This window comes from Magallana gigas, chromosome 6 (assembly GCF_963853765.1).
Source record: "Magallana gigas chromosome 6, xbMagGiga1.1, whole genome shotgun sequence".
NCBI lineage: Eukaryota > Metazoa > Mollusca > Bivalvia > Ostreida > Ostreidae > Magallana > Magallana gigas.
In genome coordinates this window covers 37,175,866-37,192,019 of record NC_088858.1, presented here as the reverse complement: position 1 = coordinate 37,192,019, position 16,154 = coordinate 37,175,866, and the positions used below count along the sequence as shown (strand labels likewise).

The 16,154-nt window shown below is 32.6% G+C and overlaps 1 long non-coding RNA gene across 1 annotated transcript; it reads right to left on the bottom strand.

Moving 5' to 3' along the window:
- Positions 1 to 5,648: 5,648 nt before the first annotated feature.
- On the bottom strand, positions 5,649 to 13,773 carry LOC105322832 (uncharacterized). Its single transcript, XR_010714865.1, has 3 exons — positions 13,625 to 13,773; positions 10,466 to 10,619; positions 5,649 to 6,262 (listed from the first exon to the last, which is right to left on the bottom strand). It is a non-coding gene; the product is annotated as an uncharacterized lncRNA (long non-coding RNA).
- Between the last annotated feature and the right edge of the window lie 2,381 nt (positions 13,774 to 16,154).

Genomic DNA, 16,154 nt, shown 5'->3' with positions numbered 1-16,154 from the left:
TACCTATTGTTTGTTTCACAATTTAATTGAGATGAATTCAGAACTGCATGTAAGAAGCTAGAAACCCTCAACGTCTTCTTTTCTGATGTTCCTTTTGTTGCCCTTAGTGGGACTCTCACCAGAAAACAAAAGCTAACAATTCTAAAACACCTGTGTTTAGAGAAATATGAAATCATAGAAACAACACCAGATTGATAGACCAAATATATTTTTTGAGAAGGAGCATAAACAGTCTGGTACAGATGTATTATACAACTACATGATATTTTTACAAAAATACCAATTGTTAAGAAAAATCACTAAAAATTAAAATCGGTGTCTCTACAACATGTACATATACTAGTTAAAATTGCATGCTTTATCTAAAAATGAAATAGTTTCTTTAAGTAATTCAGATAGAATATTCCCCAAAAAGTGTTTTCTGAAAATCCCCTATTAAATAAAAATGCCAAAAATTGATCATAAACTTAAAAAATTCTTCTTACCAATTATCATGCTCCTCTTCATTCTCCTCTTCCTCCACGGGAACTACCTGTCCATGAGTCAGTCTCCTGATAATGTTATTTACCCAATCCTTCATGTTTGGCATGTTTCAGTTATAACAGGTATTGGATGGATATACGAAAATCCTTGACACTTTCGTCCAGGCGTGTATTGAAATGGGCCAACTTCTGAACAAACAAGCACAGGACCTTTCAATCTGCAGTATGTTCACTGGCAACAAAGACAGGTTAAAAAACCTCCTCATGCTCATTGAAATAATTCTGGCTATTCCAGAGAATTAAGTCAGACTGGAGGTCCAGACTCACTAGCCAGATGATAAATCACCTGATGACAGTGTCAATAAAGGTTCCCTCTTTGGATGACTACAACGCAGAAAGGGCTATCCAGCTAAAGTACAACACTGGGCAGAACCAAATTTTATGGAAGATCATGATAATGATTAAGATGAAGGGGGTTTCCCAGCTGACACACGACCCCCAAGCTATTCCTCAGAATTATAAAAACGAGGAAATTAATGATAAAACAAATGGAAATCTGATTATTTAATTCGGTCAACAAGGTTTAAGATCTGAGCAAATGTCCGGCGGCCAAGTGAATTTAAAAGTTAATGCCTATCACTGCCAATATTAATTTATTTCCTCTGTGCCTTTGCAGTATAGTTTAAACAGGCACTATGCTATTTAAAAATTTAAGATAAGTTACATATTGAAATATGTACAAGTATATATGTAATGATAAAAAAGGGTACAATGTACATGTAGTTTTTGCACTGTAATTACTATTTAAATTCATTGCTTGTTGATGATACTAAATGTCATTTTGAAGTTTATTAAACTATTAATTTGTCATAGCTTATGAAATTGAATTTTTTTTACTATACACATTATGGCAAAGGACTAAAGTATTTTGGGATTTTTTCAGAGGAAAAAGGAAATATTTCAAGTAGACATGAGCTTGAAGTAAGGCCTTTAGGGTATTATATCTTAGAGGATAATTTCAACCGTCAAACAAATGAGAATGATAATTATGACTGAAATATTGATCACATTCCTAACACACAAGCTTTTTATTACATACTTAGTCAAATACCATGCATCTGCTATTGTACAAGTGTATGTACTATGATTCTGGCATCTCGGTTTTCGAAAAAAATCCAATCACTGGTTCCGGATTATTGTAAATAATATCCCCTTTCATTGAAAGGGTTTCTGCTCGCTATCATACAAACATTTGGATTTAGAACTAAGACTATGCATGATGCAAAATATTATGATAAAAGTAAAGGTAAGATTACGGACTAGTAAATGTAAGTATAAAAATCATCCCATCATGCAGAAAACATTTTTGCACCATGCAAGTACTCGGAACTATTAAATCATGTGAACTGTATAATTTAATGTTTATTCTCGTCAACTGATGATTGAAATTAGCTCAAATGAAAACGCGACTGCACAATATAGTGCACTCTATGCTCATTGTGGCTGAATTAAAAACTACAGAAGTTTTAAGTAATTTTCACTTACACAATCATTTTGTCCCTGAATGAAGTAAATCAATTCATATTTTATCTCAAACTACTACATTGCTATTGTTATAACACTAATGTTTATTTTCATAAATAAGATAATTTATGCCACAAGAAGTAGAAAGCTAGATTCCCCCTTCAGGCAAAAGCTTCCATAGATTTGGGCTACTCACCAACGGTATTGTTCCACCAACGATACAAAAGAATGCATAGACTACAAATTTAATATAAATTGAGCCAATTTTCGTCATGTGGAGATAGAAAAGATTTAATTGAGTTTGTTTAGTAGGTTATCAAGTTTTCTCCTCAGATTGTGGCAGAAAATAAACAAAATATATTCTTCAAAAAATAAAAATGTTGCATTAAATTTTAATTCCGCATTAATTTACTGGATTAACTGTTTTATGGAGAACAACAAAATTAAATTAACACTTCTGAATGAAATCCATTAGTACTACTCTCTATGATACAATTCAACGACAGCTTAAAAATAATAAAACCAACAAATTAGATTTTGTCAATTCCATGTGTTAGTTTGAGTATCTTACTAAATAATGCAAAACCCTTTTTTCGGCACACAGATCAAGAACTTAACTGTTAACGTCGCGCCAATTTACGGAGTTTAAGGGCGTGATAAAAATATAAGGTAAGATTCAAATGTCAAATCTTTTAAGTTTTTTGCGATAGTTTTTTTTTTAACATGTATACCTCAAATTTAACAGCTACTGTTCATTTTCAAAAGAGTATTCTTACCAACTACTCTTTGGAAAAAGTGGTGGTTTTGAAAAATATAGTGTTTTATTATTAATTACTTAGCGTTCAATAAAATAAAGTTGCAGACACATATACTATTATTTATCATTTTCACCTTAACTACTTAGCTGATCTTTGTTTGGACCCATAGGTATTTATTCTTTAAATTGACGTGTGTGTTTTAAAAACATTATCAATTTTGTTCAGTTGATATTACTTGAGAAGTGGAAAGGCATCATCCGGCGTTTTATCCAGAACACTGTATACATTTCATATGTAACCAGAACAATGGTGTGCCTTCAAAATAATTAATTTTTAGGTTTCTTATACAAAATAGTTTTACATCATTTCAGCCTCCAGTAGATGGTGATTTCCCTAACTTTAAACGTGAATAAATTAAAAGCTTAATCCTGTATATTTTTCTTTTCAAAACAGCATGACCAATTGTAATAATTTAAACCTCTTTATTAGAATAAATGAAAAAAGTGTCTTTCATTTCCTTTTAATCAATAAAAGAATAAAAAACATTTATGAAGGCTAGGACTGTTTGGAATCAGGCCAGATTATTTAATAGTCGGACACCCAAATCATCCAAAAATAAGACCAGAAAAGAAAAGGAAGGCAAGTTTCTAGAACATCTACATGTATACTACTATATTAAAACAAGAAATGTTTGTAAACACTTATGCCCCCTCCCTTGAAAACATCTACAAAGAAAACAAGGGCACCGCTAAGCGGAGCATCCCCTCGCGACATGAGTTATTGTGTGTAGGGATGCATTATTTAGCAATATATAGTTATGTTAATGAGAAGACCACATTCTACTAACTCTCCATTACTGCAAAAACTACATTTTCTTTACCTGTACTAGATCTAAATCCAAAAAATATCAAGTTGTTGATTTGAACTGCTTACTTTCATTTTGGTTTCAAAGAAGTGAAGCGGAAGATTGATAACTCTTACTCAGAAATTTCGATTGAGAACTCGTATACAAAATTGATTATGACATTGATTTAATGAAATAATTTGTAATAGTATTAATGGTTTGGAAAGGCACATGCATTTTTAATGATATTTTACAGAAGTGTGCAATCTATGATGAATATTTTTTAGTTTTGAACGAATTTTGTCATGATGTATGCCCCCCCCCTCCTTTACAATGGTGTAATTTTATCTAAGTTTTTGCATAAAAATTTGACCAATCTTTTACAATGAGGCATATTTGTGCAAAGGTTGAGGAAATTCTATTGGAAGGTTTTTTTTTATTAATTTACTAGAAAATTGAAATGGAGTGCACACACACACATACATGCACACATACGAACACACACACGCACGGAAGCGATGCTATATCCCCTTCGCAACACGTTGCGCGAGGGGATAATAAACGTAAACTGCAAATAATTGGAATTTTTTTAAGTCCAAGGGGTATAACTCTGTCGAAAATTGCTCTATCATACCCAAAAACCTAGATATTATCATGATAAACCTGTATACCAAATTTCATTCCAATATGTTCATCCTCTGCGAACGTAATGAGGGGAAACTGCAAAGAATTGGAATTTTTCTACGTCCAAGGGCGATAACTCTGTCGAAAATTGCTCGATCGTACCCTTTATCGAACTTGACCTAGATATTATCATGATACGCCTGTATACCAAATTTCATTTCAATGTGTTCATCCTCTGTGAGGAAAATGAACGGACAGTGTTAGTGGACCGACCGACAGACAGCAGCAAAGCAATATGCCCTCTCTTCTTCGAAGGGGGGGGGGGGGCATAATAATTGACTCGAATTTTTGGGCTTTAATACCGAGAAATCGGAAGAGTACTGTCTATTGTTTTATATATTTTAAACATCATTGGTACTTGAAGATTACCAATTTGTTTTTATTTTTCTCAATCAAGCTTCGTCAATTAATGATAAACGAAATTCCTTTAAAAAAACCCGAAAATTATCCGGATTTTTTGGATTTTACAATCTTGCACAGGCGCATTACATTCATGCTAAATCACTGGAAGCTTTTTAACTTATGTTTCCACAATATCACATTTGCATGGGTAAACTCAGAAACGATATTACAAGTAAATTTTTATTGAAAATTTGTCTTATATTCTGCTCATCAAAGGAATACGGGAGATAACTCTAATTCAGTGCATTTAATATGAAATATCCCAAGAGTTCCAAATGTCAACATGGTGTGTTAATTCGCAGCAAAAAACTTTGGTGAAAAAGTGTTGAATTCTTCATTAAAATGAATTTAATTTTTAGATGGAAATTTGACTGTTTTTTTTTCAATGCAGCCTCATTAATTTCCTCCAAAATCGTTTTGGAGCGATTCTGCATTTTTTTTGCTACTTTACGGGAATATGGGAGGTATTTTAACTGTGGAGAAGGCCTGTTCCGAGACACAGTTAGATTATTCTAACTATGCAGAGTGAAGTGAAATTAAAAGTATTATTGTAGTCTTAAAGCTTGGTTATGTAAATGTCAACAATACGGTGGGTCAATGTACCTATTTCGTAAATGTCCGATATCATATGCAATGTCAACCCGTGCACGCACGGGTCAAAGTCTAGTGTTTACAAAGAGATTGAAATCTACTGTAGAAACATTACGGTCGGGATTGGGAAATTATAGTGTCTTTAATCTGCAGATGTTAACGACATTGACAAAATTTTTTTCTTACCCCTTATGTTTGATTAGAAACAAGTAAAACAAATATTATTTCTTAAATTTGAGGAGAGATACACCAGGTGTGAAAAGTGCGGATGATAATGGTTTTCTCAAAATACTCGGTTTTAGTTACTCCTGTAGTTACATTTATTGTTGTTCATAACTTGCATAAAAAATGAAGGAAAAAAACCACGATGCAGACTTATTTATTTTTAAAAATAATGAAAATAAGACGAAATATACATAACTGGTGCTCAGTTTTTGGTCCAACGGTTTTGCATTATGGTTTTGCTTCTACTGAAGTCGGCTTTAACAAAGCCAAAAGATTGAATACCCACGTAACATCCAGAACTTCCCAATCTTTTTGAATAAGATAAACTCGGAAAGACAGGTCTTTAAAGTCCACGTTTTTGCTTTTCATCGCACCTTTATCAAAATTACAAAGTATGGATATAGCACCATCTGTTTCAATTTGTCGCTCTTTTTGTTCGTAGTACTTTTTCTCCTCTGTATAACTTATCGATTTCGATCCCCTTGCAAGATCGGGCCAGAATGCAAAGTTACCATAGCAATCTTTCATCGTAGCTTTGAAGGAAAGTTGATTGTCGGTTTCGTTTGCAAGAATCCGTACTTTGCAATTATTGAATGGAAATGTATCTTGCTCGGTTTTTTCAGTAGGGAACACCCACATAATGCTGATGGACTCCGAGCCAGATACTAATTTTTCTCCGACAGTTTTACAATATATATCCGGTTTGTCGATTACCAGCTGGTATACTGGGTTTTGAGAACTCTCCTCTGACTCTGCAAAGAAAACAATATCAAAATTCTCCTTTTCAATAAAATCGAACAAAAAGTTGTCTTGTGCAATGATATTCTCATGCAATGAAGAAAAAGAGAATTTTGTATGGATTTAAACATAATTGAAATACAAATTCATACAAGAGCGCAAAGGGATATATGTTTTTGGCAATGAATAACTAAGAGTCCTGTTTCGTGACGTCAGAATGCATGAGCACTATATATTGCATGAAAGAGTAATTTTAAATACATTTCAGGTATTGTTACGAAATCGGAGGCAACATTATTTAATTAAAGTACTGAAGTACTAACGGGAATCGATTTTATTCATTATCACCTTTTTTAAATTCAATGAATTAAATTTCCCATGGAAACTTCGAGGGTCAATAAAAAAAAATACGAAGACGCTGTGGCTATCAATCACATAGTTTCCATAAAAGTTACACTAACAATTAAATTTATCCACCAACACTTATCTGATTAATTTTTAAACTTAAGTTTCACTCCAATTGATCAAAACAGCATGTTAAATTTTGTCACCAAACAGCACGATGATGTTCAAAACATGACGTTAAGATGACGCACGCATAGTTTTATCGTGTTGTAAATTGTGAATTTTCTGGGTGGCTGCAAATACAAAATTTACAGATAAATTTGGTATTTACACCCACCCAGTAAATTCAAAATTCATGACAGTTTAGAGATTTACACAATCTTTATATCAATCACGGTTAGCCTGCTGTGCCTCTGACTTTGTTATTGAAAACCACCTGACATCTTATTTGCTCACATCTGTTAGCGAATTAAGTTTATTCTGAAGTTTTTATTTATTTTACCGTGAATCTTTTCGTTTACAATAAGGAAAAACTTGACCAAATATTTATAGTTATTCTATTCTCTTGTAGGCTCTTGATGTCAAAAATACATTTACCGCCACACCAAAGAAATGATTTAACAGTTATAAAACACAAATGTGAGAATAATGTTGACATAATATTTGCACCATTAAGCATTTTTAGAGTTTTTCAGCTTTTTCCCAAAGTTAAATTCATACTATTTGTACTTCTCGTTGCGTCAGGCGACGTCAACACTTTAATTAGATTAAGTAGATAACAACTGATATCTGTTCAACGTAACAATACATGTATACCCCGTCATTACATCGTACATATGGTATCATAACAATGTTCCAATTTTATGTGGTTAAAGCCTAATTTATAGAAATTCAACCCTCGACACTATATAGTTTTATGTTGGCACCACACATATTTTGACCGTGCGCCAAGACCTCACTTTTACAGGATTAAAAATTTGATAAGTAGGTAAAAAGGAATATATTTAATTTTTGATTTTAATTATCCCTATCAAATTAAGCAATAATATGACGTTAATTAAAATATCTATGACAAAAGTCTTCGTATTTTTATAGGCCGTGGTAGATTTTTAGCTGTATTTAAATAATAAGGCAATTTTTTCTTATATGAATCCTATTTCTACAAAAATTCCAAGCCAAAGGCAAAAAACACATAAGAAATACGTTGTGCGATATTTAAAAGATAAAATTAACGCCATCAAACTCAAAGATGCATTTTGTATTAGTAATCGAAATATTTCTGGAAAATTGTTACCAGGCAGTTTTCTAAACAAAAAAAAATAACAAGTGTACTTTACGCCAGTATTCGTTAAGTATCTTTAGTTGGGATAGTCTTTTAATTTCCAAACGCTACTGCTGTGGAAATGGCGCTTTGGTAATCAAAGACAGCGAAGTAGTCTTATTGAACTATGGCGTAGGAATGCGTACGACTACAAACAAAATCTAAAATTGTTCGTACCATTCAAAATCTGACTATTTTCAAAGTATTTCTTAACTCAATTTTCCTTTCAAAACAAGGTAATCTGTGAGCAAATGCTCACTAGTAATACCCCCGCTCTGATGTGAATATGCAAAACCGTCATTTAACAGGAAATTGACGTTCGATTGGTACAAAAATAAATCCCACGATATGGCATGCCTAAACAAATAGTGTATTAAAATTTCAATTATCTGCGATAAATAGTTGCCGAGAAATCTTTGACGAAAATTTGTTTGAAAATTTAGGCTGAGGCGAACATTTTTTTTTAAATTGGATTACGGATTTTTTATTTAAAAAATTGGGTCGGTAGGTCGAAAAAAAAAAGAAAAAAAAACATGGCAAACTTCAAAGAAATAAAATAAGTCTTATGTTTTGTTTGATTTTTTATTTACTATTCCATGTACACATGCTTAAGTGTGTCTTTGGGCCACTTTTAGGGCATTCCGAACCGCAGGTCTCACATCTCTATTGACACACGATTTACAAATTCAGGCTCTCACACCTATTTTTGGTACTGGGGCCGGGGCCAATGGATGGGGAAAAATGCAACGTTTTGATAGAAATTGGGAATTTTTTTCCTTGGTTAATGTACAGTCCCCTGAACAAAAACCAGGGTATATTGATAGGATTTTTTAAAAGTTATTTTTTTTTAAATTATTTTTAAAACTGGGAACATGTGTGTATAATAAGGAGAAGGAAAAAAGTGTATTCACAGTGTGTGATTCAAGTTTGTTACTGACTGAAGATGTAAAATTTCCCAAAAGGTTTTTTGTGTTTAGTAGCCTGCTATATGTCAAATGGCATAGAAAATAATAAAAAAAAAAAATTTAGAATTTAAAAAAAAAGTAATCTTATTTTTATTAATGTAAAATTTAATCTATATTTGTACTTATACCTTTTACAGATAAATGTTTCCTGATTGTGTTAGCCTATTGACAATATTTATTAAATCAGTCTCTGTACTTCTGTGTATTTGGGGTATTAGTCCAACCCATTGACCCACTTACTACCGTTTTGTAGAGGATCTAGATCTGTTAAGACAAAAAATTTTATAATAATTTTAACATTTACTGCAGAATTATAAACTACTAACAGCTTATCAACTAACTGTAATATCAGAAAAAAAGTAAATTAATAAACATCGTTTTTAAAATTACACCATCTCTGTCTAAGGAAATTCTGGCTAAGTTACCGATCACAAGAAACAGTTTACAACGCGGTAGTGTTTCACATATTCACAGTGCCTTTATGACTGCTGAATATACAATATATATTTAGAATAAGTATAGTTTTCTTTTAAGTTACGTTATTAATTTTGGGCGATCTCAAATTGGGGAAAACACTCAATTTTGGGGGAAAATATGCCTTTTCACGTTGGGAATGGGGCCGAATATCGCCCCCAATTAAAGAGAATCGAGAGGCTTGAAATTAACTGAAAAAAACTGAAAGTGTAAAAGTTAAGGTAATTTTTTCGTGAATGAAACCAATTTATGTGGTTTTTATTGATATTTTTCACCAGCCATTTTATTTTATTTTTTGTATTTCTTTAAATTTATGTCGGTCAGTAAAAAAAAATTTGGAAAAGTGCATTTTATTTTTTTTCTAAAAGTCAAAAAAATTCGGTCGGCGGATCCGTAATCCAACTAATAAAAAAACGTTCGCCTGAAAATAAACAAAGTCGTTATTTAACAGAAAGCCGACGTTCGATTGTTACAAATATATATCTCAAGATATGGCATGCCAAAACAAATATTGTATTAAAATGTAAAGCATCTGCGATAAACAGTTGCTGAGAAATCTTTGACGAAAATTTGTTTTAAAGTAGGCTGAAAATAAACAAAGTCATCATTTAACAGGAAGTTGACGTCCGATATCCCACGATATGGCATGCCCTAACTAGTAGTGTGTTAAAATGGTTGCTGAGAATTATGCAACAGATATTTTTGTTACGGACAGACAGACAGATATAGGGACAGACAAACACACAATGTAAAACAGTATACCCCCTTCTCCTTCGAAGCGGGGGTATAAAAAAAAAACAACGCTTCTGAATACTTTACAACGAATTTATCGATTATCTTCAAGTATTAATTCTTGTCAGCGGTGATTATTTGTGCTAAGATCCAAACACTGTTTCACTTCCGTTTTGCAAGAGTAAATCGTAGGAGAGTTTATTCTCAAATATCACTCGCGGGAAAACGCAAATTGCCATCAAATTAGTTAAGCAAAGGTCATTCTGACGTCATGCAAGAAACATTTCCCTCAATAGTTCGTTGTCTCATATCTCTGCGTTTTTCACTATATAAGATATTTGTACTTCAATCAGATAGTATTGATTTTAAAAAAAACTTACCCACAGTCCATGTGGAATATTTGTTGTATTTTTTGGTATCTAAGGGAGCTTGAACTTTTGCAGTGAATCTAAAGCAGTCTCCGGTTAGGGTTTTCTTTGTTGATTTTATGTTAAAGTCACTACCACTCAAGGGCCGTAACATTCTCCAACTGACCTAAATATAAGAAAAGGTTGCAAGCAGGTAAATAACTAATGTTGATTACTTTTTTTGATTACCCATAGAAGAATATCAAAGTATTAAAAGTGATTAGGCACGCTGTCCACATAAATAACACTGAATTTTGCTTTATCAAGTTCATTAACCGGTTTTGCAATTTAAGAGTTAAGCATAAAAGACATAGTGTTTTGCTAGAAACATTGGTTTTTGGTTAACAGTATATTTTTTCAATATATGATAATACATGTAATTGAATATGGTTTTTTTTTCAATAGAAAAATCGAAATTTTAGAAATGTTTGTGTTATTAACTTTACCTATCAAAAATCATCCTATTATAATTAAGCGATGATCAAGTATTGTCGGGTGTAATCTAATCTATTATTTGAATGTTTGATATGTGTGTGTTATTTACTTTACTTATTGAATGACTTTTTTTGTATATTACTGTAGTTTATCAATATTCGTTGAATACCAATTTTCGTGGATTTCGTTTTAAAGTTCATTCATGAAATTAAATGTTCATTGAAATGCAGTTTCTATAAACATTTTGTATTGATTGGGTCATTGGCCACGAATTTACATATCCTTGAAACTATGATTTTCACTTTATCCACGAAATTTGATACCCTTGAATACTAATTAAACCAACGTTAGTGATAATCAAGTATGGTCTAATGTGATCAAATCTAATATTTGAAGATTAAACCATGTTTGTGTTTTCAATTTTACTTATTTAAGGTGGCTCTATACACCACTTTTTGAAGACGCAGTACGCAAAAAAGTAAATCTGGAAGCATTCAATTCCGGTACTGGCTGATTTAAACTGAGGCGAACTGCATGGGAACCGCTCTTTTGAAAAAATTGTTAAATGAATAGATTTAATTTGATAATTGGAAAATTCATTACTTACAAGTAATGTGGTATATGACACCTTCACGTTGTGTGGTATTATTTATCGAAATAAACAATAAAATAAAGTATAAATTTTTAAAGAGTTTCTTTACCATAATCAATATGTTGCACCGTAGTGCAGTGGGTTAGTGGGTTCTCAAAAAACCAGTAGGTCATGAGTTCGATTCCCTCTGGGAACAATAAATTTTTTAACTTTCCAAAAATTTCTAAAACGTATTTTTTGGTTGAATACCGTGAAATAAAATTCTAAACCGGTGATAATATTTCAATTATAATATACTTTAATGCACATTAATATCGACACCTAACGGGGATGAGAGGGTTGCTTTGAATTTCTCTCAGGTTGGGATACATAAATCCTATTAGCCTAGTCAATGTTCCCCTTTATTTATTTGACTTAGTTTTGCATTAAATCGAATATTTATATTTACTTATACAGGGCAAAGTCTCTAATGAAATATGTATGTATTTATCATTCCAACATTATATTTAGGAAATTTTCTTCAACTCAGAAATGAAAAGTCCCCAAGGTGGTTGGGCTTTGGGACTTAGGAACGATAACCCTTACCTGAGGAACTTTCATACCAAATAAAATTTGAAATATTTTTTGTGTTTATTTGCAATGATTTTCATTCAATTTTTTATGTCACATTTATTAAAATACATTTTATTATAACATCAAGCAACTTTTTCAGATGATTTGTCAACAGAGTAAGGAAATATGAAAAATTATGTTTTGGGGAAATACTAAAAAAATTGCAATAATAACATTTTTTAATGTTACTTAGAAGTGTTATATTTTTTAATGTGTCCGAAGGAAATATCCATCATATGACAAACAAATTTCTCTCAGTTTGTTATTAGCTGTCTTTTAAAAAAATATTTTACAAAAGCACGAAAAAACATTAAAAAATTCTTTAAAAATACCTATAGTATCCCTATCATCATTTTAATATTTGATAAGTATATGTTTTGTGGTCTTCTATTGAACATTGGAATAAACTGTGGGTGTATAGAGCCACCTTAATATGATTCTTTGAATATTAAGTGATGATTAAGTATCTTCGGGTGTGATAAAATCCATTATTAAGTCCTTTGGGCTTTTTTGAATGTGTTCATCCAGTACTTGATTATCGCTCAACCAAAACACAATTACACACTGGCTCAACCAAAACACAATTAAACACTGCAGTTTATTCCAGTGCTATTAGTATACTCTCCTTTACCTTCTGAAATTCATTTAAGGGCAACCACCAACCTCATTAAAATGTAACAAATCCCCGTTCCGATCGAGGACTTTTGAACCTTTATATCCTTTTAATTTAAATATATGTAAATGATTTTAGGTCTGTCAATTCGGAATGTACCGGGATACTGTCCTGCATCAAAACATGGGAAAAAATGTGTTTACAGTGAAGACCCTAAATATATCTTTAACTTGCTTGTCCCAATCATGTTGATGAAAAGGTCTCAATGTTGGAAACTCTATTAAAAGAATAAGTAGCAACCTATAATGTCAAGATATTTAACAAGTTATAATTAGATTCAGAGACACCATGCATGTTTACGATTATGACATTCCATTCATGAAATGCGTTCATCTTATTATCAAAGACGTCACAAGCTCACGAACTCAGTACTCCAGCATTACTTGATAATGAGAGGGGGGGGGGGGGTAGGCATTAAACCTCCAAAACTTAATTTCTATAAGAAAATTTAACATTACTGCAAATGTGCACTGCAGTGGTTCTTGCAGGAAATGCCTGACAAGTTATATTATCTAGTGATGTATTAAAACAGGCACCAAGCATGTAGGGGGGCCTGGCTCCCCCAACTTTTGTAATTATATACAAAAAATTGAATTAACAGGGAGTTGGCCCCTCCACTTTTATTGCACCATATAAAAAATGAAATTAAAAATAAGAAATTATACAATGCAATTAACGTTAAATGTATACTTGCATATTTTACGATTTAACCGATCGTTTAATGAACATACGAACTTTTTGGAAAAACCCTCGTATATACCAACAAATGTTTTTTTTATAATATGCAAGACAAGTAGATATGTTAAAAGTCTAAACCAACCTCTTCGGATTCTGCCAAGTGTGAACAAGCCAGCACCACCAAAATTGCAGACAACATCTTTGTTCTGGCTGTATGGATGTGCTGAAACCACCCTACATTGCCCTCTATATATACGTCATTTAACATTGCTGAACTTACAAATTGAGTTGTCATTATGGAAATTAAGAAATCATTATATTGGAATTTTCAAGATTAAATGTCACTTCATAACATTCTAGTAGAATTAAACAATTTACTATAATACCGGACAGAAATGAACCTGGTTTCCAGCGGCTTATTATAATAATGTAAGTAATGACCCACGATTTTTACCTAATGATGGAGAAATAACCAAAAATTACGAATAATGTTGATAAAATAGTTATCATTTGTTTTCTGACTCACACATCTTCAATAAACGAGGTATACACTTGCGCAGTAGCCGTATTTGTAATTAAACATTATAAGCTGCTGTTAAATTTTAACATATAGTGATTTCTCAACGCACATTTCATTACATTATGAAACATTTGACTGGTATTTCGATGTTAAAACTTATAATCAGAGTCCCACGAGAAAATAAGCCTAAATAGCAGTTTATATCCATTAAAAGTTGGATAACCTAAATTTGGAATCAATTAGAGAGTTATTTACAGTTTGTGTGGGTGAGCACATCTGGAACCTAGCCATGAAGATTGCATAGCTAAAAACTACAATCCACTTACAGGACTTTTGCTCAACGTTATTTCCAAATACATAGCAGGGAAAATAGAGGATCTGGGCAGACTCCCCGACATCTCAAGGATGACTGAGTGAAGTTTCACAAGAAACGTAATTTACCAGCTTTCTTAATCTTAAATGTAAATAATCTAGATTTTTTTTTAGTATGGATATTATTATTGATTCTTAATGGGAATGACATCAATCCATTTTGTTAAGTAGTCACCAACTACCATGAGATAGCTATCCTTTTTCTTAGTTTGAGGAAGGTGGTCTATGATGTCGATAGCCAAACGTTCTAAGGGGGCTCCCATGGCATATTTTGTAATGGTGCTTTGAGTAGTTTATGGGGATTTTCGTGTCCCACATATGTCACATTGCCTACAGAGCTCTTGACCATCTTTCGACATATGATGCCAGAAATATCAATCTCTTATTTTGGATAAAGTCTTTTTGACAACTTAAGGTGACCTCCAGTAATACCATTATGTAGTTGTTGGATGACTATGGTTTTCAAAGACTCAGGAAGATATATTTGATATTTCATCTGGGCATCTTCCCACTTATGATAAAGGATATCTTGCATTATTTGGAGGGAGTCATATCGCACCCAATAATATTTATGACTGAGGTGTAATACAATGTATTTGCTCCCATTTGGGTATTTCTTTGTTCAATACCCATTCTTTGACTGTACACAGAATAAGATCTTTATCTTAGGCTAGTTTGAAATCTGTTGAGTCAGGGGCTTGGGTAAGATCAACAATGTGATCATTTCTATTAGCAACTGGGTCTTAACATGACCTTGTTGTTACAACAGATCCGAGACACGACATCAGCATTGTTATTGATTCGGCCGGCTCTATGTTAAATTTGAAAAACATATTGTTAGAGAAACTCAAACCATCTAGCAATCTGACCTTCCGGGTTCTTAAAATTTGGGAGCAATGTTAAAGAATCATCTGTCCTAACCTTAAGTTTTTTGGCCATAAAGATAATGATGGAATTTTATAATCGACGGGTTACACAATAATGCCGTTCAGATGCACTTAATGTCTTATTGTTAAAGCTTATCACTTTCTCAGTGCCATTTTGTACTTGGGATAAAACCGCTCCTAAGCCACTATTAGAGGAATCGGTGTCAAGGATGAATAAACCTTCGTTATAAGAAAGGATGGGAGAACTAGTGAGGGCACGTTTCAGTTTTCAAGTTTATGAAGAGGTCTGGAATATCTGCAAATTTTGGGACAAACTTTTTATAGTATGAGCATAACCCTAAGAAGCTTCGAATGTCTTAAACAATTTTAGGGATTGGTCAGTTTTAACTGATGCAAGCTTCGAGGGGTCCGTGTATTTTGCGTTTTCACTTACAATATGCCCTAGGAAAGAAACTTGTTTTCGCAAGAGACAACATTTTTTAGGATTCATTTTGAGATTGGCAGATTTTAACCTTTTAAATATTGGACTTAGATTTTCACTGTGCTCGTCAAATGTTTTTGACAGGATGATAATGTCGTCTAAATAAATCATGCATATCTTCCAAGACAAGTTTCAGAGGACATTTTCCATGGGTCGCTCAAAAGTTGCACCTGCATTACACAGTCCAAAGGGAATGATAAGGAATTGCCAGTGTCCGCGCCTCCAGGTATGGAGAAAGCGTAGTAGCAAGGATTCTACTTTTGTCTATGTTCTTGGGTTAGTTCATCAGGGAATGTTTCTAAGATACTCTGCAAATGGGTAGGTTTTTTGGGCATTTTATTTGAATAAAAGCAATTGAGAGCAAAGTTAGGATGGAGTAATCAGGGATTTTTACAACTTTAACATTTTCTTA